The 24,884-nt window shown below is 39.9% G+C and overlaps 1 long non-coding RNA gene across 1 annotated transcript; it reads left to right on the top strand.

Moving 5' to 3' along the window:
- The first annotated feature begins 2,432 nt into the window (after positions 1-2,432).
- Positions 2,433-9,559, top strand: LOC110222741 (uncharacterized). The gene is made up of 3 exons (XR_002328477.2): positions 2,433-2,670; positions 5,997-6,190; positions 9,293-9,559. It is a non-coding gene; the product is annotated as an uncharacterized LOC110222741 (long non-coding RNA).
- Positions 9,560-24,884: the final 15,325 nt, after the last annotated feature.

A 24,884-nucleotide genomic window follows, 5' to 3' on the forward strand; every position in this document is an offset into this window, starting at 1 on the left:
ATTGCTCATAAATCTGAAAAGTTGTCTTGAACTTCAATGCTGCAAAATGCAGGGATTAGATGAGAGAAGGAGTGTAGCTATAACAGATGAATACCATTAGAGCTTCATTTGCTGTCCCCACTTTCATTGTGTGAATGTTTACAGTCTGTTAGCTGAGAGTATCCATCTCACTCTGACCCCAACCTTTGAATAATATTTATTGTATTATCCCAAAATCCACTGAGAAATGGTGATAGCTATAAATCCATTTATTAGATGCTAAACTCTGCTTTACTTTGCAAGATTTGTCCCAAATCCACTCAGACAAATCAGCCTTAACAAGGTCATTGCAGACTTAGCAGAAATTCTGGCTGTCTTAAGGTGGTATACATATAGGAAGGGAGGGGATAGGGATCTGAAGGAGGAATGGTGTAGAAGAGGTGGGAGGGACATTTCACCAAGGCTGTGAAGAAGGAATAATAAAATTTCCAAGGGGACCTTGGAACTCTTTGTCATGGAGAAGACATCAATGCTTAAGGAGGTCTCTGTACTCTATACACCACACCCCAAAATACCCTGGACCTTTTCTCTTCTCTTGATGGCTCTAATTCACCCCCCCATATCCAACTGGTCACCAAATGTGTGGGTTCTTGCTCCCCAGTATCGTTCAGATTCAACCTTCCTATGACAATTCCATAGCCACCACCTAAGACAGAGCATTTCTCACCCTATGTCTGGCATTACTCTGATAGCCTCCACACTGGTCTTTCCACTTCCAGTTTTTCCTCCTCCAAACTATTATATATGGATAGTGTATGCATATGCACGTGTGTGTGTACAGATATAGATATATCAAAATGGTTGTGAGGCAAGATTGGAAGTAGAAAAAGCAGTTTGGAGGTCTTCATGTCATGTATGGGATAATTCAGCCTCTAAACTGTCCTTCCACCTCTGGTTTTTCCTGCCTCAATATGTATGTGTCTTATATGTGTGCATCTTTCCATACACACACATACATACACACATGCACACACACATCCATATATGCATCCATATATCTATATATGGATGTATATATGGATGTGTGTGTACACATATATGATGGATTGCAGGAGGAGAAATTAGAAGTAGAAAAAAGTTTGGAGACTGTTATGTAGATAAATACATTTTGTTGTTATTTAGCCATTTTAGTCATGCCAGACTCTTCATGACCCCATTTGGGATTTGGCAAATATACTGGAGTTGCCTCAGAAACTGAGGCAAACAGGGTTGAGTGACTTGCCCAGGGTCACACAGCTAGTAAATATCTGAGGCCAGATTTGAACTTAGGAAGTGTCTTCCTGACTCCAGACCTGGCACCTTCCACTGTGTCACCTAGCTGTCCAGATACATACATGCATGTATACATATGTACCTATATACATACATATATAGATTATATGTTATATGTATGTAATACATATTTAAATATATGTTATTGCACATCATGGCCATCTTTTTTGGTTTCCTTTAAAAAGTTTTTTATTGTTTATCAGATAAAACCTAAATTTCTCAGTCTATCATTCAAGACCCTCCATTAATTGGCTTCCTCCCATCTTTCCAGTCTTATGGTCCCTTGCCATATCTCCAGTCTATCCACATTGACATAATTTATTACTCTCCCAGTGGTTGCCACCCATTCCCATTTTGTACCTCTTACTCCAACTCTGCCCTGTCTTTGGAATACTTCTGCAACATCCTCTTCTCTGTTGTAGCCTTCAAACTAGGCTCCAAATCCCCCTCTTCAGGAAGGCTTCTCTCAGTGACATCACTCCTGTTAATCATTCCCTGGCAGTGGATGCCATAGTTTCCACATGGATCTAGGAGATGACCTTGTAGTAGAGTGGAGAGATGAAGAATCAGAAAACTTCAGTGCCACTCATTGTGTGTTCTTGAGGAAGTCACTTAACTTTTCTGAGATTCAGTTTTCTCATCTGTAAAACTGGAATAATAATATCCCCCCCCAACTCATAGGGTTGTCCACAAGAAATGAATATTGCAATGTATATAAATTGTTCTATAGATTTAGGCTATTATTATGAACACGGTTTGTACTACAGTAACTTGTACTTATGCTTCCTAGGTGTTTCAGGAGTAAGCCATATCTGCTAGTATACTTTTCTAGATATTTGGTTCTGAAATGTTTGGAGAAGAGGGGGGAGAGTGGAGAGAAGAAAGGGAGGGAAGTCATTCAAGAATGTAGGTCTTGGCCCACGATTACCTTCAACAATGTGCATTAATCTTTGAGAGTGTTCTCTTCCTTCATTAAAGAGCAATGACAAAGTTAATCAGTGACAAAGTTAATTAGATTGTAGAGCTCCTAAAATTTCTCCCTTCCTTCAGCAAATTCCTGCTGTTCTTTTAAACTACAGTTTGGGTGGAGGGAGATGAATAAAAAGCAAGGGTTACTTTAAAAACCAAACGAAGAGGCTTCCTCACTGTGGGCTCACTTCTGAGAAAATTGCAGGGAGAAGGACATGATCAGCTAGCGATTGAAAGATGATGTTTACATTGGGGATTTGTGGTCCTTTGGTCCAGGCTCGAAGGCAGCACACAGCTGCTGCATCCCCAGCTCTTTGCTGATGTCTCCCCCCAAAAGGCAAGCGGACAAAGGAGAGACCCAAAGAACTCAGGAAAGATAGTTCAGAGGAGGTAGGTGAGAAACAGGGCTGTAGAAGGAAAGAGACTGGAGAAACATGGAGGGAGGTGGAGGAATGAGTATTCCCACCTCCCTTCCCTTCTCCTCAGAGATGATAAATAGAAGAAGGCTGCTTTAATTTAACCATTTTTTTCCCTGATCCGACTAAAACAAAGGCTTGGTTGCTTCTAAGGAAGAGGGAAATGGTGCAGGTGTGGGAGGAGGGGTCAGACGGTTCGTGGGAGAAAAGGCTCTCTAAAGAGAAAGCAGCTTTCTTGATTCCCTCAGAACATCTATTTGGGAAGAGGATGTGTGCGTGTTGGGGGAGGGGTCAGAATTAGTGGATAAATAATCATAACAGAAACCTTAAAGGTAGGGACTCTTTTTTATAATAATAGCTTGCATGTTACATAGCATTTTCAGGTTTGAAAAGCACTTATAGATATTATATCATTTTATCCTCACAACTTTCATTTTACAAATGAGGAAACAGAGGCAGTCAGAGTTTAAGTGACTTGCTTAGGGTCACACAGCTGAGGCTGTCTTTGAACCTAATTCTTTCCTACTCCGAGCCGGTGTTCTATCCACAGTGAGTGTATGGGTGGTAGGGGAGGTGGTAGAAGAGGTTCAAGATTTGGAACATTGCATATAATGTTAGATTTGTTTTTCAATGATTGGCAATGATTGTTTTTGCTAAATGTTTTTTCTTCTTCATTTTCTTTTCTTTTTTTAGTTGCTAATTCATTCATTTTTTATTACAAAATTATTTGACTTTCTGGAAGGGAAAGGGGAGGATACAGGAGAAATTCAAGTCAATGTAAAAAAAGATATCAAAAATCTATTTTTAAGAAACAAAGCAAATTTTTAAAAATAAACATTGTATTTCCACACCTGGCTCAGTATCCACAATGAAGGCATTTAATAGACATTTGTCTTTTTAACTGCACTTTGCAATGCCCATAGTGTCTAGCACAGTGTTAGGCACAAAGTTAGCTCATATGAATGCTTACTATACAAGTGAAAATCAAGAATACTGAATTTGTAATCAGAAGACTTGGGATCAGATCTTGATCTACTGCTTATTATCTGTGTGACCATAAACAAGTCACAACCTCTCTGGGCCTCATGAGTAAAATTAGAATTGGCCTAGATAACTTGATTGATGACCACCCCCCCAAAAATGCTTCCTATCCTTAAAATGGTACCATTTTAAGATTTAGATGAAAAAGCAGCAAAGCAAATGGCAATACAAAGAATATTTATGTACAACCTTCATTTGTTAATTAGGTTCTGGAACTTATGTCTTTGTTAATAACTGGTAACAAGAAAGATAGACTATTAGAGAAGCACTGGACTTGCTTGTTCAAATCCAGCCTCAGATACTTACTGGCTGTGTGACATCAGTCAAGTCACTTAATCTCTGCTTGCCTGAGTTTTTTTCATCTGTAAAATGGGAATAATAACAGCATCTACTTCCTGGAGTTGTTGTGAGGGACAAATGAGATAATATTTACAAAGCACTTAGCACAGTGCCTAGCACATAATACTATGTAAATGTTATTGTTATTAATTTCAAGTGATAACCTAGCCTGTCTTTATGTCACAGGTTTCAATAAATCTTATGTGTTTTGAACTTTAAGAAAAAATAGATCTATGATCCTCTCAATTCTTCAAAGAGATACATGGGGAAAACATCCTATGTATAGACTAGAAAACAATATTACATACATATATATACATACATATATATGTATATGTATATATATATATGTATATGTATATATATATGCACACACACACTCAAAATTGTGTAACTAAGAATTTATATACTTAAAGTAAAGGAGCACAGAAAAATCATCTGAGCAAGCATGAGGTCACTGTCATTTATTCACCCTCTTTTAGCCATTACTAAGTGCTCTGCCCTGGGCAGGAAACAGGAATTTAGACCAGAGAGAACAAAGTTCAAGGACTAGACCCACGGTGATAGCCAAAGAATTTGAACCTCGTAATGGCCCATTCAATCTGAGATTTCAGAGGAGTCATCAAACCTTTGGTCTAGTGTTATAGAATATGGAATATACCTTCAATAGTAAAGGACATTTATGAAGGGCCTTCAATATTGTAAAACTTTGAATACGTTAGGGTATTCCATAAGTCTTAGTGTAGTTTAACACTATTTAAAGCTGTACTAAGACTTTTGGGACACCTTGTATTTTCTAGGTGAAGAAACTGAGATTTAGAGAAGTCATGTGCTACTAATAAATACATGAGAAGTGATTTGAACTCCAGTTTTCCTCCCAGCCCATTATACTATGTACTGTGCTTTGCTACCTCTAAGATTAGGTTGGGCTAATAAAATTTCCCAGGCCAATTATTTCCAGTAATATAGACTAGGAATTAGAAGAGACAAGATCATAGGATGATGGATTTAGAACTGGAAAGGACCTTTGAGGTCATGTAAACCACCACAAAACTAAGCTTTGAGCCCAGGTCCTCTGACTTCAAATCCCAGCTTCTTTCCAGTGAATTTTGCTGCCATAGGAAGGATAACTTCACCCTCTTGCTTCCAGAGATTATTAAATTCTTCTTGTCACACAGTGGGCAAGGACAAAGTTCATTCATTCAATAAACTTTTTTTTCAATCCTTCCTGTTGACAAGAAGCATTGTGCCAGGTTCTGGGGAAGCTAAATGGGTAAATAAGATGCAGCCCAGCCCCTTAAGGGGGCTTTTGATTTAATAGGGGTGATTGGATTAGAACACAAATAAATTAACACACACAAATAGATATGCTGAGTATAAAAGACCATGACATTACAATAAAGAAAGATCTTTCTCACCTTAGGAGGCAGCTAAGTGGCTCGAAGGATAGAGCACTGGGGCTAGAATCAAGAAGATCTGAGTTCAAATCAGCCTCAGACATTTAGTAACTGTATGACCTTGGGCAAGTCACTTAACCTGTTTGACCTATTATGCTAGAGAATAAAAGAGCAAACCACTCCACTATATTTGAAATGGACTGTATAGTCCATGGGGTCAGGAAGAGTTGGACATGACTGAACAACCACCACAACAAAGATCTTTCTTATCTCAGGGTTATCAAGAAAAAAGATTGGAGTTCAATCACAGTAAATGACACCACTATGATTAAATGATGAAGAGTGGGGGAAAAATGCAGTAAATGACACCATTATGATTAAGTTGTAAAGAGTCGGGGGGGGGGGGATGCAGTCAACTTAAAATAAACAACCTGTGTATGAGATGGATTTGGGGGGAGGGGGACTGAATTAACTGTTCCTATGTGGATTCACTTATACTCAGAAAGCAAATCCCTTTTTCCAGGGAAAATAAATGACACCCTTTGTTGAGTTCCACCTCTTTGGACTTCTGGCTTGTGTATCTTTGTTGGCCCCAATTCTTGGGAGTTAGAAGAACTCCCCCAACACTGACTGTGCATGCATGCCAAGGCCTCCAAGCAATTATTAGTCTGTGTTCAAGTGACTGAAAATGTCAGGCCTCTTCACAATGGGCCCACGGTGAGTCTGTAGGTTGTGTTCCATTTTCCAAAGACAAGCCTTGAATGAAATGACAAAGAGGGATAAGCTAAGAAGCACTTTGAATAATGAAAGCCATAGTTACAGTTAGCTGAGAGAACAATGAGCCCTGATCAACAAAAACTGAGGTGGGATGTTAAGGGGGGGGGCAGAGAGTGGAGAGGAGGAGGAGGGCCTCCCAAAATAGCCTTTGCTTCTTGCAATGAAACTATTGAGTTTTCATTGCAATTATGAAATCTTGGCAAGAAGTTCAATAGTCAGTGATCTCCCTCCTTGGTTGGGAGGTGACTCCTGAGCTCTGCAATTCTGGAACCTGGTTGGCAATGGAACTCTGCAGAAAAATCATACCCTGCTGCAGCAGCAAATTTCTCCTCACTCAAAGTCTTCAATTGTACACATATGGACTGATGGCAATTTCTCTCTCATCTAGTCTATTGTATATTTTTGTCATGGGCTGTGTCTTCTATTAGCTTCAGCAAAATTAAGTTGGGGATATTTAGTCCTTGGAGAGCTTGTAGGAACAGTTGCTGGGGTATTTGGGGAAAGGAGATAACAAATAGATGGGGCAGTTTGACTTCCCTTAGGAAAAGATGGGGAAAGAGAGGTAGAAAAAAATCAGCTGTAAGAGGAAAATTAAGCTTTCCCAGAGGAAACAAAAGCGGCAAAAACCTCCCCAATGTTTAATCACCATCTCTTTTTGTGGGAAATGTACAAGGCAGGTTGAAGTTACAACATGTTCTGCAGAGTGGGAAGCTTTAGAAACAGAGGGATGATTGAGAAATGTTGTTTTCTCCCCCAGCCCACTCAAATCCTTTAGCTAAACAAACAAAGATCCTGGATGAAAAGTAATGGTCCCTCTATTGCCAGGGTAGCAGGGAGTAAGTTTTAAAGGATTAAACAAAAACTCCGGGTCTCATCTTCATCCAGAACCAAATAGGTTCAAATTCAAATAAAAAGTGGGCTAAAAAGTCCTGTTTCCAGCCTTCCTGCCTGTCAGCAGCTTACATATAAGGGGATGTCAGAGGCCCTAGTGGGCAATATGTTTAAAAGGCAAAGGAGGGAAGAGAGTCCTGAAATTATTTGGAAACAATTCTCCAAGCAGAAGGATTCTGGAGTCTGCTGGTAGGCCATGGAACCCAGGGGAAATAAGGAGTTCCACCTACAGTGAAAGAAAATCACTAAAGGAAGATGACATACCAGCTATCAGGTAGGAGTGGCAAATCCAAACAAAAGATGAATTTTTTCATGGTCTTCCTGGGAGGTATGGGATCTCTACAGGTTAATGAGACTGGTAGTGCCCTGGCCACTGGCTTTGGATCTACAGGCCCTGGGTTCTAATCTTGTCTCCAGTGTGTGACTTTGGGCAAATCCCTAATCTCCACTGGGCCTCTCATCTGTAAAATAAAGTATTTCATAAGCAGTCTTCTTTTTCGATTCTTTGTATAGGGAAATGTTTCTGCTTGTCTGTTGACGTTTGTCAAGTTCATAACAAAAGGATTTAGTATTGTTGTTAGTAGCTGTAGCAGTAGTAATAGTGGTAGTAATGATAGTAGTAGTAGAGGTAGTAATAGGAGTAGTAGTAATAGTAGTAATGGTAGTAGTAGTACTAATAGTCGTAGTTAGGAAGAATGACTTGATCTCTTCTAGCTCTAAATGGACGATCTGATGAGATTTCTTCTTTTGCTTTGTTGTTAAGGCAATTGGGGTTAAGTGACTTGCCCAGGGTCACGCAGCTAGTAAGTGTCAAGTGTGTGGTCTGAGACCAGATTGGAACTCTGGTCTTCCTGACTCCAGGCTGGTGCTCTATCCACTGTGCACCTGGCCACCCCCTCCCCCCGTCATGAAATTTCTTATTCTGAATAATAGGGATGGTATTATTCAGACTCTGCTTATGTGGTAATGATTTTGAGAAATGTCACTACTCCCTCCATTTAATTGTTTTTCTCTTACCTTTCCATCACTGAAAACTGGAGTGTATGGGGTGTTCAGGGAAGACTAGCACCTCTGGCCATCTCCAGTCATCCTGATCTATGTCTCGCCACTGGACCCAGATGGCTCCGGAGGAGAAAGTGAGGCTGATGACTTTGCACAGCCCTCTCTCACTTAAATCCAATTCACTTGCAAGTCATGGCACCGCCTTCCTGATGTCATGGTCCTCTTTGAGAATGAAGGACAAACAACAGCCCCTCTTGTGTGAGGGCTTGCCGAGCCCTTTTCAGGGACGCTCATTCACTTTTGGTGTTCACCTCTCACCCGACTCTCACCTATAGCTCCAAGAAGCTGTAGCATGCCCAGTGGCCATAGTCTGGTTAGCCATTTTGGCAGACAGGCTAAACTGAGTTAAGGGTAACTGACAGGCCTGAAACCTGCCAGTGAGTTAAGGAGATGTCTACCCCAAACATGTGAAGACTCTCCCTAATACAATGGGTAGATGAAAACAATTTGCTCTAATGCTGTGAAGGTGACTGAAGCAAGTGCTGTGGAGCTCTTAGAGCTTGGTCAGGCATCAAAGACACCAATGTCATCTACTGCATCCATGGCCGTCACCAGTCATCTTGACTTTTGTCTTGTCACTGGATTTTGATGACTCTGGAAGAGAGAGTGAGGCTGAGGACTTTGTGCAACTCTAACTCATTTGAATCTAATTCATGCACAAGTCAAGACATTATTCATAATGTTATTGGTCCTTTCCAAAATGAAAGACAAATAAATACCATTAATGACTAACATTATGTGTCCCACGTTTAGGAAATTATTCCTTTAGGCTTAAGAAATTGTACTTCCAAACTCTTTTTAAAAGTGTAAACTATAAAATGAAGGTTGGGCTAGATGGTTTCAAAGGTCCCCTCCAGCCCTTGATCTATAAGCCTAAATGTTATCACAGTCTTGGAATTCATTCCCTCCTCATCTCTAGCTCTTAGACTATTTAAGTTTCCTTCCAGATGCAGCTCAGGTATTATCTCCTGAGGGAAGCCTAGTCTGATCTCATTGTGAGTGTGCCCTGCTTCTCAAATTACCTTCAATTCACTCACCTGTTTCTGGAGAATCATAGAGGTTATCTAATACAACTTCCTCATTTTACAGAAAAGAAAACTGAAGCCCAGAGAGAATGATGATTTGCCCAAAGTCAACGGGAAAGTACATTATGTGCAGTGACCAACCGTAATTCCATAGGACCCTTGATGAAACATGCCATCCACCTCCTGACAGAGATGTAATAGACTCAGTGTAGATTAAGACTTTTTCTTTACATGGCCAATGTGGGAATTTGTTTTGTTTGACTATAAATAAGGGCTTTTCTTTTCTTTCTCTTTCAAAGGGGATGGGGATAGGTGTGAGAGATAAAGCGAATAATTTGGTTCATTGAAAAAATAAAATTTAATTTTTAAAAAAGTATTGAATTGTCTAGCAAAATATCAACTCCTTGAGGGCAAGGATTGGTTCCTTTTATTATCTGTGCATCCCCAGTACTTAGCACAAAATTTTTCACATAATAGATACTTCATTAATCTTTATTGAATCAAAGGAGGAAAACATTAACTATTATAAGTCATCAAAAGTGTTACATTCTTAACTATTGTCCTCACTGAGAACTGAGATCTGAGCCATGGAGGGGAGTTAGATGGGCTAACCATGGAACCCAAAGTGTTGCCTTGAGGAAAGAGCAGTGGAAACTGTGAAAGTGTTGAAAGATGAAGCAGGGACAAGAACTGTGGGAAGGGAAATACATGGTAAGATCAACAGCTAGGTACTGAGAACTTTACCAAGCATTCTTGGGGAATACAAAGAAATTTCAGACACAATAATCCTTATTCTTGATGACCACAGAACTAATTGAGAATGTGAATTATTTACAGGAAAGAAACACACACACACACACACACACACACACACACACACACTCACACTCACATACCAAAACTAGAGAAATCTCCAATGAAAATGTACAGATCACTAAAGAAATTCAGAGGAGAGGGAAATAATTGATAGCTGGACTGCTATCAAAAAAGGTTCCCTATTGGGGCAGCTAGGTGGCACAATGGATAGAGAATTGGCCCTGGATTCAGGAGACCCTGAGTTCAAATCCAGCCTCAGACACATAACACTTACTAGCTGTGTGACTCTGGGCAAGTCACTTAACCTTACTGCCTAGCCAAAAAAAAAAATTCCTAGAAGAAATGGTTCATAAATTGGGAGTTGAACCTGTATGGGAGATTGATCAGGAAAGTTCTCTGATAAACTTGGTGGTGGTGAACATTGGATCACTGGATCACAAATCTAGAACTGAAAGGTAGCTCAGGGACCCAGCTCTTCAATTTTACATATGAGGAAATTGAGGCATGGAACAGTAAAGTGACTTGTCCCAAGTCATATAACTATTAAATGATAACCATCAGGATTTAGTTAGCCTCTGTTGGTAACTTTTCTTGTATCTTTTCAGTTGAAAATGAATTGATTGGTGAGTGAAAGCTAGCCCTTTGAATTAGGTCTATAAAAAGGTTGTTAGTCATAGAATCAGCCTTGTGTACCAGAGCCACAGAGAGGTAAAAACAGATTAGAAAGAGCAGTAGCAAGAGAACACTTGGGTCCCAGGGGCTGCTTCCCAATCCAGTGGTTGAGAGCTGATTACAGCCACCAGTCATGCAAGTTTCATGTGCTCTTTCAAGTTTTCTTCTTTAGCAACTCCAAGTTTAGAGAATTGGAGAGTATAGAGATTGAGGCTTTTGGAGAGAATAGGAGCATTCACTGGTATCACCAGCTGAGACCTAGACTTTTAGGGAGAGAAATGAACACTGTCACACTAACTTCTTGGAGAGAAAATAATTGAGCATATGGCCCCTAGGGAAGGACAGACTAAGTTAGGATCACGGGGAGTAAAACATTTGGTCAAAGCACCTGGATGGCACAGTGGTAGACCACTGGGCTTGGAGTCAGGAAGACTTCAGATACTTAACTAGCTGTGTGACCCTGGGCAAGTCATTCAACTGCTGATTGCCTCAGTTTTCTCAACTGTAAAGTGGAGATAATAACATCACCTACCTTGAAGGGCTGTTTTAAGGATCAAATGAAATAATATTTGTAAAGGCCACAGCACAGTGCCTAATATGTAGTAGATACTGTATAAATGCTTATTCCCTTGTTCCTTCCCAATGCCCTCCATGACCAATTATTCAGGTAATTTGCTTCATTTCCTGGCCATTTAGAAACCAAGCCATCTACATTCTAGCCATTCTTATCCCCTTTCCACTGGAACCTTGGATTCTATTTCTGTAATCCAACTTTTGGTAGGTAAACTTTAGCTTTATCTTATTTGGGATCAGGCTTCCAAGCAAATTTCCAGCCATTTCTAAATCATTCTGCTTTCACTTCAGCCATCCCTCTTAACCTCCTCATCTCCTTCCCATGGGAAATTTGTCCTCTCCCTCTGGGACTTTAACCTCTGCTAGGTGAGCCTTCTCATGCCTAAAACAGAGCCTCCACATCACCTTCTGGCCATTGTTAAACCAGGTCTGTGCCCCTTCCCCCTTGTGTTGTCTTCTTCCATTGGAACATAAGCTCCTTGAGAACAGGGACTATCTTACTTGCTTGTATTTATATTCCCATCATGTACATAGTATGCTCTTAACAAATGATTTATCATTTGCTCAGCATTCATTCATTCATTCATTCATTCATTCATTCATTCATTTATGTAGGTCCAACCTCTCTATCAATCTCAAGTTAATTTCCATCTGGGAGAGTCTAAACCCTTAGGGTAGTACCATAAATGTGGGTGATTGTATGGGTGTCTGTGGTGAAGGTGGAACTCATCTGGACATTTTGAGCAATGCCTAACAGCCTCATATTTGAATCTCTTCCAAGGGGAGGCCAAACCATGGTGGTACTTTGAGTGTGGGAGAATATATAAGGCATTAGAAAATGGTGGAACTCATTGAAGAGGGAACTTTAGATTAATTATTTATAAGCAACTGTGAGTTGTGTATATTTAGATATCCTTCATTATCTGTGGTGTATCATGTGCCTAATAGCTTATATGGGAGCTAGAGACCCTTTCAGCCATAACTATAGAGACCTAGACATAAGATGTAGTTAAGCTCTATCCTGAAATTACCCTGAGAAAGCTATGGATAGAGGAAAAATGAGTAAAAAGTAGTGTAATTTGGGGGACTGACCCCCAAGGTTGAACCCAATCCATGTAAGTCCAGGATTGGGAGAGAGTGCTAGACCAAGGGTTATATACAATAAGAGAGAATTTTGATAATTAAAGAAAGAAATCTAGGGTGTCTAGGTATGGCACAACATGGCCAGAGGCACATCAGTAGAAATCAGCATAATGTATTTTAGGGAAAAATGAGTAGAACATCCAGATTGTATGGGATTATTAAGGCTTCATTTCTTTCTCTTTTTCTTTCCATTATCAATCAACCAACATGTATTTATGAAGCACTTAATATATATGCTAAGTGGTACAGCAGATACACTGTTAGACCTGGAGTAGGGAAGACCTGAATTCACATCCAGTCTTTGGCATTTTCCAGCTGTATGACCCTATCAGTAAGCCTCTCTATGTTCTTTTCTTATCTGTAAAATCAGTATAAGAGCACCTACCTCCCAACAATGTTGTAAGGATAAAATGAGGCATTTGTAAGCACTTCGCAAACCATAAAACATCATATAAATGCTACATATTATTAGTAGCAGTGGTCACTTTTTCTTCCTATCTCCCTTTCTGCCTCATTTTCTCTCCTTTCTCTCTCTTTCACATGTATGAAAAATCCATGAGTCTTTCCTTAATATCTCATGACTTCAGCTTTCCTGCCAGCTCAATATTTTGTGTTGATAAAGAAAACACAGCATTTTATGACATTTAACAACCAATTTCAGGGGTACTGGTTTAGCCTAGAGTGGTTCCATTAGTGTGAATTACTCCTTAGAAGAAGCAAGGGGTGGGGGTAGGGGGAGGCTTTCAATAGAAGACTTTTCCCCAATGACTGCTTGAAAGATTGACCTGAGTAGCATCCCAGCAGAGCTGGATATAATTTTTAATGGGAGCATGGTGAGCATACTCTCATCTGACCAGGAACCTGGTGATGGAAACTGACCTTTTCTCAAACCTGTGGGGCAAAGGGAAAGGTGCATCCAGAAATAAGGCCAGAAGCTAGACAGGTTGTAGCATTCATTCTTCTAGCCCCAGGGAGGTGGAAGTTAAAGCCTGTGGTTTCTAATGCTGACAACTTGGAAGCCTGCAATAAGGAAAGAGCAGATGGGAGGCAGCAGGTCTCTGTGGCGGGACTTCCAGGCTGCTAGGAGCAGCTTTTGAGAAACGATTCTCAATTCTTCCATTCTGGCTACCTGGGGATGTACTGCTGAATTCCTGATCATAACTAACCTATGAGCTTCAAACAGGAATGTTTTCCCTTTGCAGACAGGGAGGATGAGACAAAAAAGCAAGAAAAAAGACAAGTAAAATGGCAGCAGGTTTTTTGTTTGTTTGTTTGTTTTTGTTTTCATTAGTAAGATATTTCACAAATCCATGTAAAGAAATATTTTATCACTTGGTTTATTCACTGTCTCCCATAGACACCATGATAATTCAAACCTTCTGGCTTTCGTTTCTGCCATTTTCTTCAGTCCTACCCATCCTCCAAAATTTATTAAGTGCTTATTATGCTCAAAGAACTGTGCTAAGTGGTAAGTATACAAACACAAAGACCAAAGCAGTCCCTGCCCTCAAAAAGCTTATATTCTGCTAGAAGTACACAAAAAGAAAAGTCTATATGTGATGTGGGGAAAGTGATTTATTATATTGTTTGAGGAAAAATTATTATATTGTTTGGTGGCAGCTAGGTGGCGCAGTGGATAGAACACAGACCCTGGAGTCAGTAGGACCTGAATTCAAATCCAGCCTCAGACACTTGACACTTACTAGCTGTGTGATCTTGGGCAGCCTCACAAGATACTTGATTGTCTCACAAGAAAAACTATTAAATTGTTTAAATCCAACCTTATGTGATCAAAGGTTGTCTATACTCAGAATGTCACCTGACTCCAGTAACTTTCTAGGAATACTAGAGATGGCTACAAAGTATTTTGAATCCACCCAAATCATTCTTGTTTGAGGTTACCACATCCAAGACCTGTGAAGGTTCCACCCACCCTTGTGTTTTGGGTTCCCTCATATTTTCACTTTCACCAAATTTTATTGAATGTTTACAGTTATTCATATTTATCTCAGTCTACCTTTCAAGTTGCCCTCTCAGCAAAAATGTTTAACTGTGTATGAGTGGTTCAAGTGTAAGTAAGTCCCCTTTTCTAAATCCTATATAATGTAAACTTTCTAGAGCCTGGAGAGGAGGGAGCCACATATTTTTTGGTTCACTTGCCTCTACCAAAGGACCTAATGAATTTCTTTCTAAAACTATTTCAGATTTTGGGATTTATTCTAGTAGACAACAGTAATTAGTTCAGTAGGGAAATCACACAAAAAACTAGAAGAATCAGAAAATCCTATATGTAGAGATGTAACATCTGATCTGAACCTTGAAGAAAAGAGCTTCTAAGAGATACAGGTGAGGAGGGAGACAAGACTGCACAGAGGCAAGAAATGGAATGTTAAGTTCAAAAAATAGAAAATGGACATTTAGGCTGGAATGGAGCATTGTAAATGGAAATAGTTTGAAATAAGCCTAGAAAGGCAGTCTAGTGCCAGATTGTAAAGGTCCTTGAGTGCCAAACAGAGAAGTTTGTATTCAATCCCAGAGCCAATAGGGAGCTGTAGGGTCTTGAGCAGGGGAGTGACTTATGTAGAATTGTCCTTTATGGAGATCATTTTGGCAACTGTGTGAAGTATGGATTGGAGAAAAGCTGGAAACTGGGACTCCAATTAGGAGACTGATGAAATAGTTTGGACAATAGATCATGAAAGTTGAAACTAAGGCAGTGCGCATGTAGATGGAGAGAAATGGAAGATGTAGAAGACATGTTGGGGAAGTAAAATTAACAAGATACAGCAACTGATTAGGTATGGGGTGAGGTGGGAAAGAAATATGAATTGAGGGTGACTCCAAGTTTGTCAACCTGGTGGCATTCTCAACATAAATAGAGAAGTTTGTAAAAATGATGAGTTTGAGGAGAAAAGTAATGAGTTTTATTTTGGACATGTTAGTTCAAGATGGGACATTAAGTTAGAGATATCCAATTGGCAGTTTGTAATGCAGATCTAGAACTCAATAGGAAGAATAGCTAAACCTATAGATCAAGAGAGAGAGTATAAAGAAGATAAAAGAAGAGAGCTCAGAACAGAATAAATACCTATATTAGGGGATAAGATATGGATGTTGACGTTTGAGCAAAGGAGATTTTCTTCTCTCTCCTATCTCTGAAGGATATATAAAATGCATGTATGTACATGCATATTACATGTGTATATGTAATATGTGTATATGTATGCATATTATGTGTGTGTACACTAAACAACCTCCAGAATGCCATGCTTTTACTCCTAACAGCCCTCAGCCTTGACCCCAAGGCACTCATACATTCGACTAGCTTTTATCAAACATGAGATCATTTTAAAAGGTACATTGCCCTGGCTAGACCATATCACGTTTTTGAAAGGTTCATAGATAAACTGAAGTTCATTTAAAAGAGTCAACACACTAACAACAGGCATTTATTAAGTACTTGCTAAGTGTTAGGAATACAAATACAAGCAAAATTTGGGAAAAGTTCCTGACCTCAGAGAGCTTAGACTCTAATGAGAGGGGGAACGAAAATAGATAAAAGAAAGCTGAAATGTAGGAAAGAAGAAAGGGAAGGAAGATGAGGGGGATATGATAGAGGTGGCTAGAATATACCTCGGTGGGAAATGAAGAGAGAGGGCTTAGTCTGGCCATCCTTCACAAATATTAAATTCTAAGAGGAGCTGTCCAATCTGAAGGAAGGACCACAGGGACTTAGTGGATTTCAGAGCTGGGAATTCCAGGGCTGAAGTTATCTTCTTGGGTGAAGAGTTTTCTGGGTTATGGTAAGAGTCCTGAATACAGCTTGGTAAGAAAAGAGATGACTGGATTGGGAGTATAACAAAGACATGGGGAAGGGTTTGGAAAACCTTCCATTGTGGGAAAAGTTGAAAAAAAACTAGAAATATTGAACATGTAGAAGAGAAGATTGGGGGTAGGGCATGGAAGATGATCTTCAACTATTTGAAAGATTGCCATCTAAAAGAAGAAAGAGATGTTCTGTGTAGGAACAACTAGGACTAATAGATAAAAATTATAAAGAGACAAGTATTGGCTTAATTTAAGAAATAATTTTCTAACAGCTAGAACCATCTGTCAATAGAATGGTCTGCCTTGAAAGGCAATGAGTACTCAACAAAGGATCTTTTTTGGGATGTTGTGGAAAGGTTAAATTATATTTGGTGAGAGCTTGGACTAAATAATCTCTTAGGTTCCTTCCAATTCATATTCTCTGAAGCCTAGAACAGAACAGAGTGAAAAAATGTGGGAGTAAAACCCAAGGGAGACCAGTCAGAAATAACATCCCTGCAAAATCATGAGGAGAGAGGTAAAGTTCAAAGGTATGACAAACCCTGCTACTCTGACAGATGACAGCGTTACAACAGAAACTTTAAGAAAAACAACCAACATCATGTTGAATTGCAAGTGTCCCATAGGAAACAAGATCCAGATGTTTTCATGGAAGTATTTAACACATATGCACACCATCCTGGCATCTCAATTCTAACTAATTGTTGACAAAAAATAAAAATAAAAAGGATAAACAAAACAAAACATCTGAGCTTTCCATCAGGCTTCCTGACAAAGGGGATAACATAAATTCTTCCAAAGGAGACTAACTCCACCCAGCCAAAGAATTATAGACCTTTCACATACCCCTTTGCTGTCTATAAACCATTGACAGCAGGTGTCACACCAAAAATAAATGCTCAAGATGTAGGTAGGAATGATCACTGAACACCTAGGTCTTGCTACAGGTCTCCAAGGCTTGATGAATTGGATGTACTAAGCCACCATTCAGGATACAGCCAGATGTTTAATATCATAGTGATCAAAATTGACAGGGTAAATGAGTTTCCTCATCTGTAAAATGGGGATAATAATGCCTGTCCTATTCCCCCTCCCTGAGTTGTTAGAAGGATCAAATGAGAAAATAGCTATAAAGTGCTTGTAAATCAAAAGCACTTATATAAATGTGATTTTCAGCGGTTATTTTTTTTTTACCAACCATGAGTAAGTGATACAGAGGGAGAAAAGAGGGTGTGCCTCTGTAAATTTTAGCTAAAAATTATAATTGTTGCAACTTTGTCTTGAAGTGGCTAGCACTTAGACTTTGCATTATCCCATCTAATACACTCAAGTTATATATTAATCTAGGCAGGGCAGTGTAGAGTACTATAAATAGTACTATACTGAAACGCAGGAAGCTAAACTCCAGTACTGACTCAGCATCTAATGTTCAACAAATACCCTGATATAAGTGATTACCTGCTATAAGAAACAAATTATTTTAGGTGCTGTGGGATGATACAAATAATAGCAAATCATATTTACATAGGTTTTATAGTTTACAAAATGCTTTACATACAGTAGATCTGTATTTAACCTCATGTAACAGATAAGAATCTGAGGTTCAAGGAGGTTGTCAATTTCCCAGTCAATGGCAGAGTTTCAACTCAAGTGTCCTGATTCTACATCCAGGGCATTATTATTCTATGCTGCCCAATAGGGAGCTTTACATTATATCTACTTGCTAATTGAGGCAGCTAGGTAGCACAGTGGATAGAGCCCTGGACTTGGAGTCAGGAAGACCTGAGTTTAAACCTCCCTTCAAATATTTACTAGTTATATGACCCTGGGCAAAACATTTAACCTTTCTCTGTCTCAGTTTCCCCATCACTAAAAGGGGGATAATAATAGAATGTAATTTTTGAAGTTATTATGGGGATTGAATAAGATAACATTGGTAAAGTGCTGTGCAACCCTTAAAGTGCTATATAAATGAGCTTTTTTTCATCCCTTATTTTTGAAGAAGACCAATGACATCATTTTTGAGTGATGCCTTAACTTGTGCATGAATTGGAATGGACTTTGTGCAACTCTGCCTCACTTTGTCTTCCAGAGTCCTCAAAGTCCAGTCGCAAGACAAAAGTCAGGATAACTGTCAATATAGCCAGGGATGCAGTAGATGATATTGGTGTCTTTGATGTCTGTCCAAGCTCTAAGCACTCCGCATCACCTGCTTCAGCCACCTCTGTGGCCATTGGAACAAATTATTCTCATCTGTCTATTCTGAGAGAAGTTTTCATATGCTTGGGGTAGGCATCATCCTAACTCACCAACATGTTTAGGGCCTGTTGGCTACCCTCAACCTGGTTTAACCTATCTGTTAGTTTTAGCATGGTGTAGCTTCTGGTCATGCTATAGCTTCTTGGAGTCACAGGTGAAAATTGTGAAAGGTAGATACCAAAGATGGATGAGAATCCCTGAAAAGGGCTCAGCAAGCCCTCACACCAGAGTTACTAGTCTTCCCTGAACATCCCATACAGCCCAATGAATAAATAATAATATAAGTTATTATTAGCTACAAATAAATAAAACACATGATAAAATATAGTTTGAAAAGAGTTTGAACTGGATGATCTTTTGAGGCCCCTTTCACCTCTAATGGGCTATGACCTTCCCTCACCTGTGAATCCTTCACATAGCCACCTGTGGATTTCCATGATCTAGGTGCCTGGCTGTTGGTGTGACTTATGGGCCATGACATTGGCCAATCCACAGGTTACAAGCATGCAAACCCACAAGTCAAACCATTTCCTGACGTGCATGGGCTCCTCAAAGTCAGATTTTTCCAAGTAATCCATGAAGCCCGAGTTTTTACAGACAATTCAGCAAGACCCACTGTCAGCCTCCTGAGCTGCATCTAAATGACCAGCATTATCTGGGTATCTCCACAGCCATCAGCACTGTTTACAGGGAGCACAGATATAAACACAGAGTTAGTGAAAAATAAAAGAAAATTGTCCCACTCAGATGTCTCATATGACTTAAGCAAGAGGGCAACAGCCCCGATTCCTGCAATGGCCGGAAAAGATTGTTTGAGACCCAAAATGGAAACACTTATTCTCTTGTTCTGGTTCACTCTCCTATTATACTCAATACCGGTGAAGGCTGTTTCTTTCTGTCTCTGTCTCTTTTTAACCACATCTGCCGAATTAAATTCTGAGCACCGACAGTGATGCTTTCAAAAGCTCAGAATCAATTCTTCAATCACTCCACTTTCTTAGCTGTGATTAAAAACGTGTGTCCCCTAATTAAGCTAACGAGGAATTGTTAATTGGCACAAAGCCCCCCTCTGTGCACACTTGTTAATGTCACCCATCACATTGACAGGAGAAGGAATTTGAATCAAGGGCAGAGCTATTAAGTGACTTCAGCACTAGCCTTAAGGACAAGAGTTTTGCTTAAGAAGCAAAGAGGGGAGGGGAAAGGGAGGAAGAGACAGATGGTCAGTCAGTTAGTCAATAAACATTTATTAAGCACCTACTATGTGCCAGGCACTGTACCTAGTGCTGTGGGAATATCAAAAGAGGAACAAGATAGTCTCTACCCTAAAGAGTTCAAAATCTAATGATGGACAGACAGACAAAGAAGTCTGGCAATTTAGGGGCCTGACTGGAGTAGTAGGGAAAAAAATCACCTCTATTTTAATGCCAGGAGAAAACTCAGAGTTGGATTTCCTCCTAGAACCTACATTCAATTCTCTGATCTGTTTTATAGTCAGTACTGAAAATACTTCAGCTGAGCGCAGTTAGTCACAGCGATATAATGGATATGCTTGGTTCCAAAACACTTGGATTTGTGATGCCAAATACACTGGCATCAGAGGACCTGATTCTAAATCTTGAGAATCAGGGTGCAAAACTTGACTTTACTTATTTGCATAGCCTTGAATGAACTGCTTAAACTTTGGGAGCCTCACTATCCTTCTCCCAATCCAAGATTCTTCATGCTATAAAATGGGCATAACTCTTCCCCAATCTCACAGAAGTCTGAGCTAGAGTCTGAGCATCTCTACTTCCTAGAACTGTGATCTTGGGTAAGTCACTAACTGTAACCACTGACAGTCTCAGTTTCATTATCCATAAACTGGGAGTACATATCTGTATTATTTACCTCACAACGGCTAGGAAGTAAAGTGAATAGAGCACTGGGCCTAGAGTCAGGAAAACCGGAATTCAAATCTAGTCTCAGACACTAGCTGTGTGACCCTCGGCAAGCCACTTAACCCTATTTGCCTCAGTTTCCTTATCTATAAAATGAGCTGGAGAAAAAAATGGCAAACTACTCCAATATCTTTGCCAAGAAAACCCCAAATGGGATCACAAAGAATCAAAAATGACTGAACAGTAACTATTTATCTCACAAAGTTGCTGTGAGGATGAAGTGAGATGAAAGTGTGTAATTAATCAACAGGCGTTTTTAAGTGTCTGGTATGTGCACTGTACTAACTTCTGGAGATACAAAGACAAAAGTGAAATGGTTGCCTACCCTGGATAAGCTTTCATTCTAATGAAGAAGACATAGAAAGGGATTTATAAACCTTAAAGAATCACAAAGAAATCACTGTTTTATTATGCTAATATTGATGTACATAGTGAAATGAATAGGAAGTCAGCCTTATGTTCAAGTCCTCCCTGAGACACACACTGGTTTTGTGACCCTGGGCAAATCACTAAACATCTCAGCATCTAGGCAACTCTCTGAGAATATCAGTTATAGTTGTTGTTTAGTTGTGTCCAACTCTTCCTGATCCCATTTTAAGGCTTTCTTGGCAAAGATACTTGGAGCAGTTTGCCATTTCCTTCTCAGCTTACTGGACAGATGAGGAAACTGAGGCAAACAGGGTTAAGGGACTTGCCCAGGGTCACATAGGCAGTAACTGTCTGAGGCCAGATTTGAACTTAGGTCTTCTTGTACTGTGCTCCTAGCTGCCTGACAAGTTATAGAGAAGATCCCAAACTGCTTGGTGGAGGGAGTTTCCTCAACTGGAAGTGTTTCCTAAACCAGTGAAATCACATTTCTAGTCCTTCTCCCTGTCCCTTTTGTGAAATATAATGATAGACCAGCTCCCTCAGAAAGAATGCTACCAGGAGCTGGCTACCTTCTCTGTCATCCTGCCCATTAAAGGCCTGAGTGGGGCCCTCATGGCCTCTGGTGTGCAGTATCATTATTCCTTCTTGTCTGGCATCCAAGGCCTCTTGGGGAGGGGAGGAGGAGTTGGCAGAGGAAGCAGATGCAACTATGAGAAGATTTTTCAAATTTCTCTGTAATTTCCATTTTGGCAAAAACAGAACTTGTTTCCTGTTTGGCTTGGCTCCAGGTCTATCCCGTGTACCTCTGCATGCCAAAGGTAGAGCTTGTTTTCCCAAAGCCATCAAGCTTTCTGAAGGTGAACAAAAGTCCTCTGAGAGCAGAGCTGCTCCCAGGGTGCTCAGAATCTGCTTTGAGAAGCCTTGAAACATCAAGCAGTCACAGACTGGATTGTAGCAAAGTCACTTGGTTTCTGCTTAAAGACAGAATGTTCCAGGTGAAAGAGAATACAAAGGAGCTCTCTTGAGCTGGCTCAGTCTTGAGCCCTAACTCCTCCCATTTCAGAAGTGGATAGTCTGAGAGAGTAAATTTAAGTTATAGTGGCCATTTAAATTCTAAACAAAACAGAATCAGAGCATTTGAGACCTGAGAGGTGTCTTAGAGATCATCTGGTCCAACCATCCCATTTCACAGATGAAGAAACTGAGGTCTGTACAGATGATGTGATTTGACCATGCCTAGCTGGGTTGTAAAAGTATAACCTCTGAAGTTGCAGATATGATTCCTGACCTCAGCCACTTCTTCTCCTTCCCTTCCCACTCCTCAGCCTGCTACCACTTCTTTCCCTCTACCCACTCCTAAACAAGATAATATCTCCTGGGGAGCTATAAGAATTAAATCCAATTTAAGGCTATAATATCTTTGTAGTTATCCTTTGATATGCAGAGGAAAATAACTGGGGAAAAAAATCATTACTCCAGTATGTTTTTAAGACCCCCTTGAATAGCCCCAAGGAGGAAATTGGGAGGAGTAGGAGAAGGAAGAAAAGAAAAAGAAGAGGAAGAAGGAGGAAGAGGAGGAAGAAGAAGGAGGAAGAAGAAATAATCTTGGACAAGTCACTTATTGTAAGCCCTCCAGGCCTTAGTTTCATCATTCCATAAATTGGGGATGGAATAAAGTGGCAGGGGGTTATCTCTCTAAGAACAGGCGATTCAATCCAATTCAATAAGCATATACTAAATGACCCCTGTCAAATACTTACTATGTGCTAGTCTCTATGCTAAGTGCTGGGGAAAAACAATAAGAAAATAAAGCCCATGCCCTCAAGAAGCTTACAATCTAATGAGAGAAGATGGTACAGAAAGGGAAGCTAAACAAGAGTGGGGGAACAAGAGCTTCCTAGTGTGCCTGGAGGTGAAATAAGGCAGAATCCCTAATGGAAAGTGGAGAGTTGCCTGGAAAGTTCCAAAACTTCTGAGGCCTCTAAAGGCAGGCTTTGGGAGGAGTTCATCGCTCTGTTTTCCAGCCTTCCAATCAGAGCAGAAAGGCATCAGAGGATGCTTGGTTATCTACAGGGCAATCTGTATGGTGATGAGATTTTAGATGATCAACTTATCCTGGGGGAGGTATAATATTCCTGGAGTCTAAACCAAGCCGAGTAGCTGATTAAGAATGGATGATGTGCAAAGTTACTGGGGGAGGGAACACTAAGGTCCTTTCTGATTCATTCTAAATGCTATGCTCTTTTACAGTGTCAGTGGCCAATTGTATCCAGATGTTACAGGAGTTATTTCTTGTCTTTTGAAGAAAAGGATTATAGTAATACCTTGGGCACTACCATATGTATCTGCCCATGACAAATACATTTCCGAATCTCAGTATTTCAGAGGCAGAAGGATCCTCACTGGCCATTTAATCCGATTTGTTGTTGTTCAGTCATTTTTTGTCCTGTCTAAATTTTTATGAACTCATTGGGGTTTTCTTGGCAAAGATACTGGAGTGGTTCGCTATTTCCTTCTCCAACTCATCTGATATATGAGGAAACTGAGGCAAATAAGGTTAAATGATTTGCCCTGGGTCACATAGCTAGTAAGTGTTTGAGGCCAGAATTGAACTCTGGTCTTCCTGACTCCAGGCCTGGTGCTGTATTTACTAGGTGGTGACCTAGCTGCCCTCAATCCAAGCCATACCTGAAAAGAATTTCCTCTTCCTGGACCCCATGATCATAATGCTTTCCCCCAGGATAAGCTGATCAGCTGAAATCTCATCATCACATGGATTGACTCAGCTTTTGATGCTCAACACTCAACAACATGTTCAGTAGGGAGGAAGAACCTGCCTACATGTCACCTCTGAAGGCGGTTTATTCCACTTCAGGCCAGCTTTGATTGTTTCAAAGCTTTTCCTGATATCAAGTCCAAATTTTGCCTCCTTGAAATTTACATCTATGGCTGCTACTTCTGCTCTCTGGGGTAGAACAGAATAAGCCTAATCACTCTCTTTCTGGATAGCCCTTCAACGACCTGAATAGGGTGATACACCCTAAATACACCCTAAGTCTTCTCCTCTCAAGAGAAATATCTCCAATGCTTTTAACTCATGCTCAAGTAGAACCCTGGTTTCCTTCAAGCCTCACGTGCTACCCCCTCCATGAAACATGAAACCTTCCCTGATTCCCCCACCTGTTAGTACATGCCTCTCAAAACTACCTATGCTCAAATAGTATAAATTATATATATGTGTGCGTGTGTGTTCTATATATTACTAATTATGTATTTATATTTATTATATATTTACATATCACATACAAACACATGCTATATATTTATATAAAGTTTATATGTATCTATATATGTATGTGTGTATATATATGTGTGTGTATATGTGTGTGTGTTTATATATATACACACACATATATACATATATATGTACATATATACATATATACAAATACATATAGTCTACATTAGATAGGGACTGGTTCATTTATGGTTTTGCATCCTGAGTGTTTAGCACAAATCCTGGAATGTTGTAAATATTAAATAAGTGATGGATTATAGGGCATTAATTCACAGCTCTCCACCATCTTGGTTGCAGTCCTTTGGTTATCCTGGAGCAAATAGGTGAAGATAAACTTAACTAAGGACAAAAGGCAAGTCCACTGTGCCTAAAACAGAATATTACCTTTCTTCTCGCTTAAAACAGAAGCCATTCCCTCCTTTCCCCCCAAAGAATTAAAATATGTGGAAATGATCAGGCAAATTCTGTTATTCTAAACTTGACTTAACTATTGCCTCACTAAAACTTTAAAGGGATTGAGATAAAGACTTTGGTATCTTGACTTGTGAGCTCTGCTCCAAACTTAATTGATTTCTTACCTGAGGCAGTGGTCCTAGCTACCTGTCTTGTAAAAGATCTAGCGTGACTTATACAGTATGATCCAGAATGAAAGGAGTAAATTGCTGATGAATGGGATGTCGCAGTGAAGACTTCTCAGTGTAATTAAGATTTGGGATAAGACTGGTAATGAATTCAGAAGGTAGGATAGGGTTAAGTAT

The sequence above is a fragment of the Phascolarctos cinereus genome, unplaced genomic scaffold (assembly GCF_003287225.1).
Source record: "Phascolarctos cinereus isolate Bilbo 61053 unplaced genomic scaffold, phaCin_HiC Scaffold_5;HRSCAF=322, whole genome shotgun sequence".
Lineage (NCBI taxonomy): Eukaryota > Metazoa > Chordata > Mammalia > Diprotodontia > Phascolarctidae > Phascolarctos > Phascolarctos cinereus.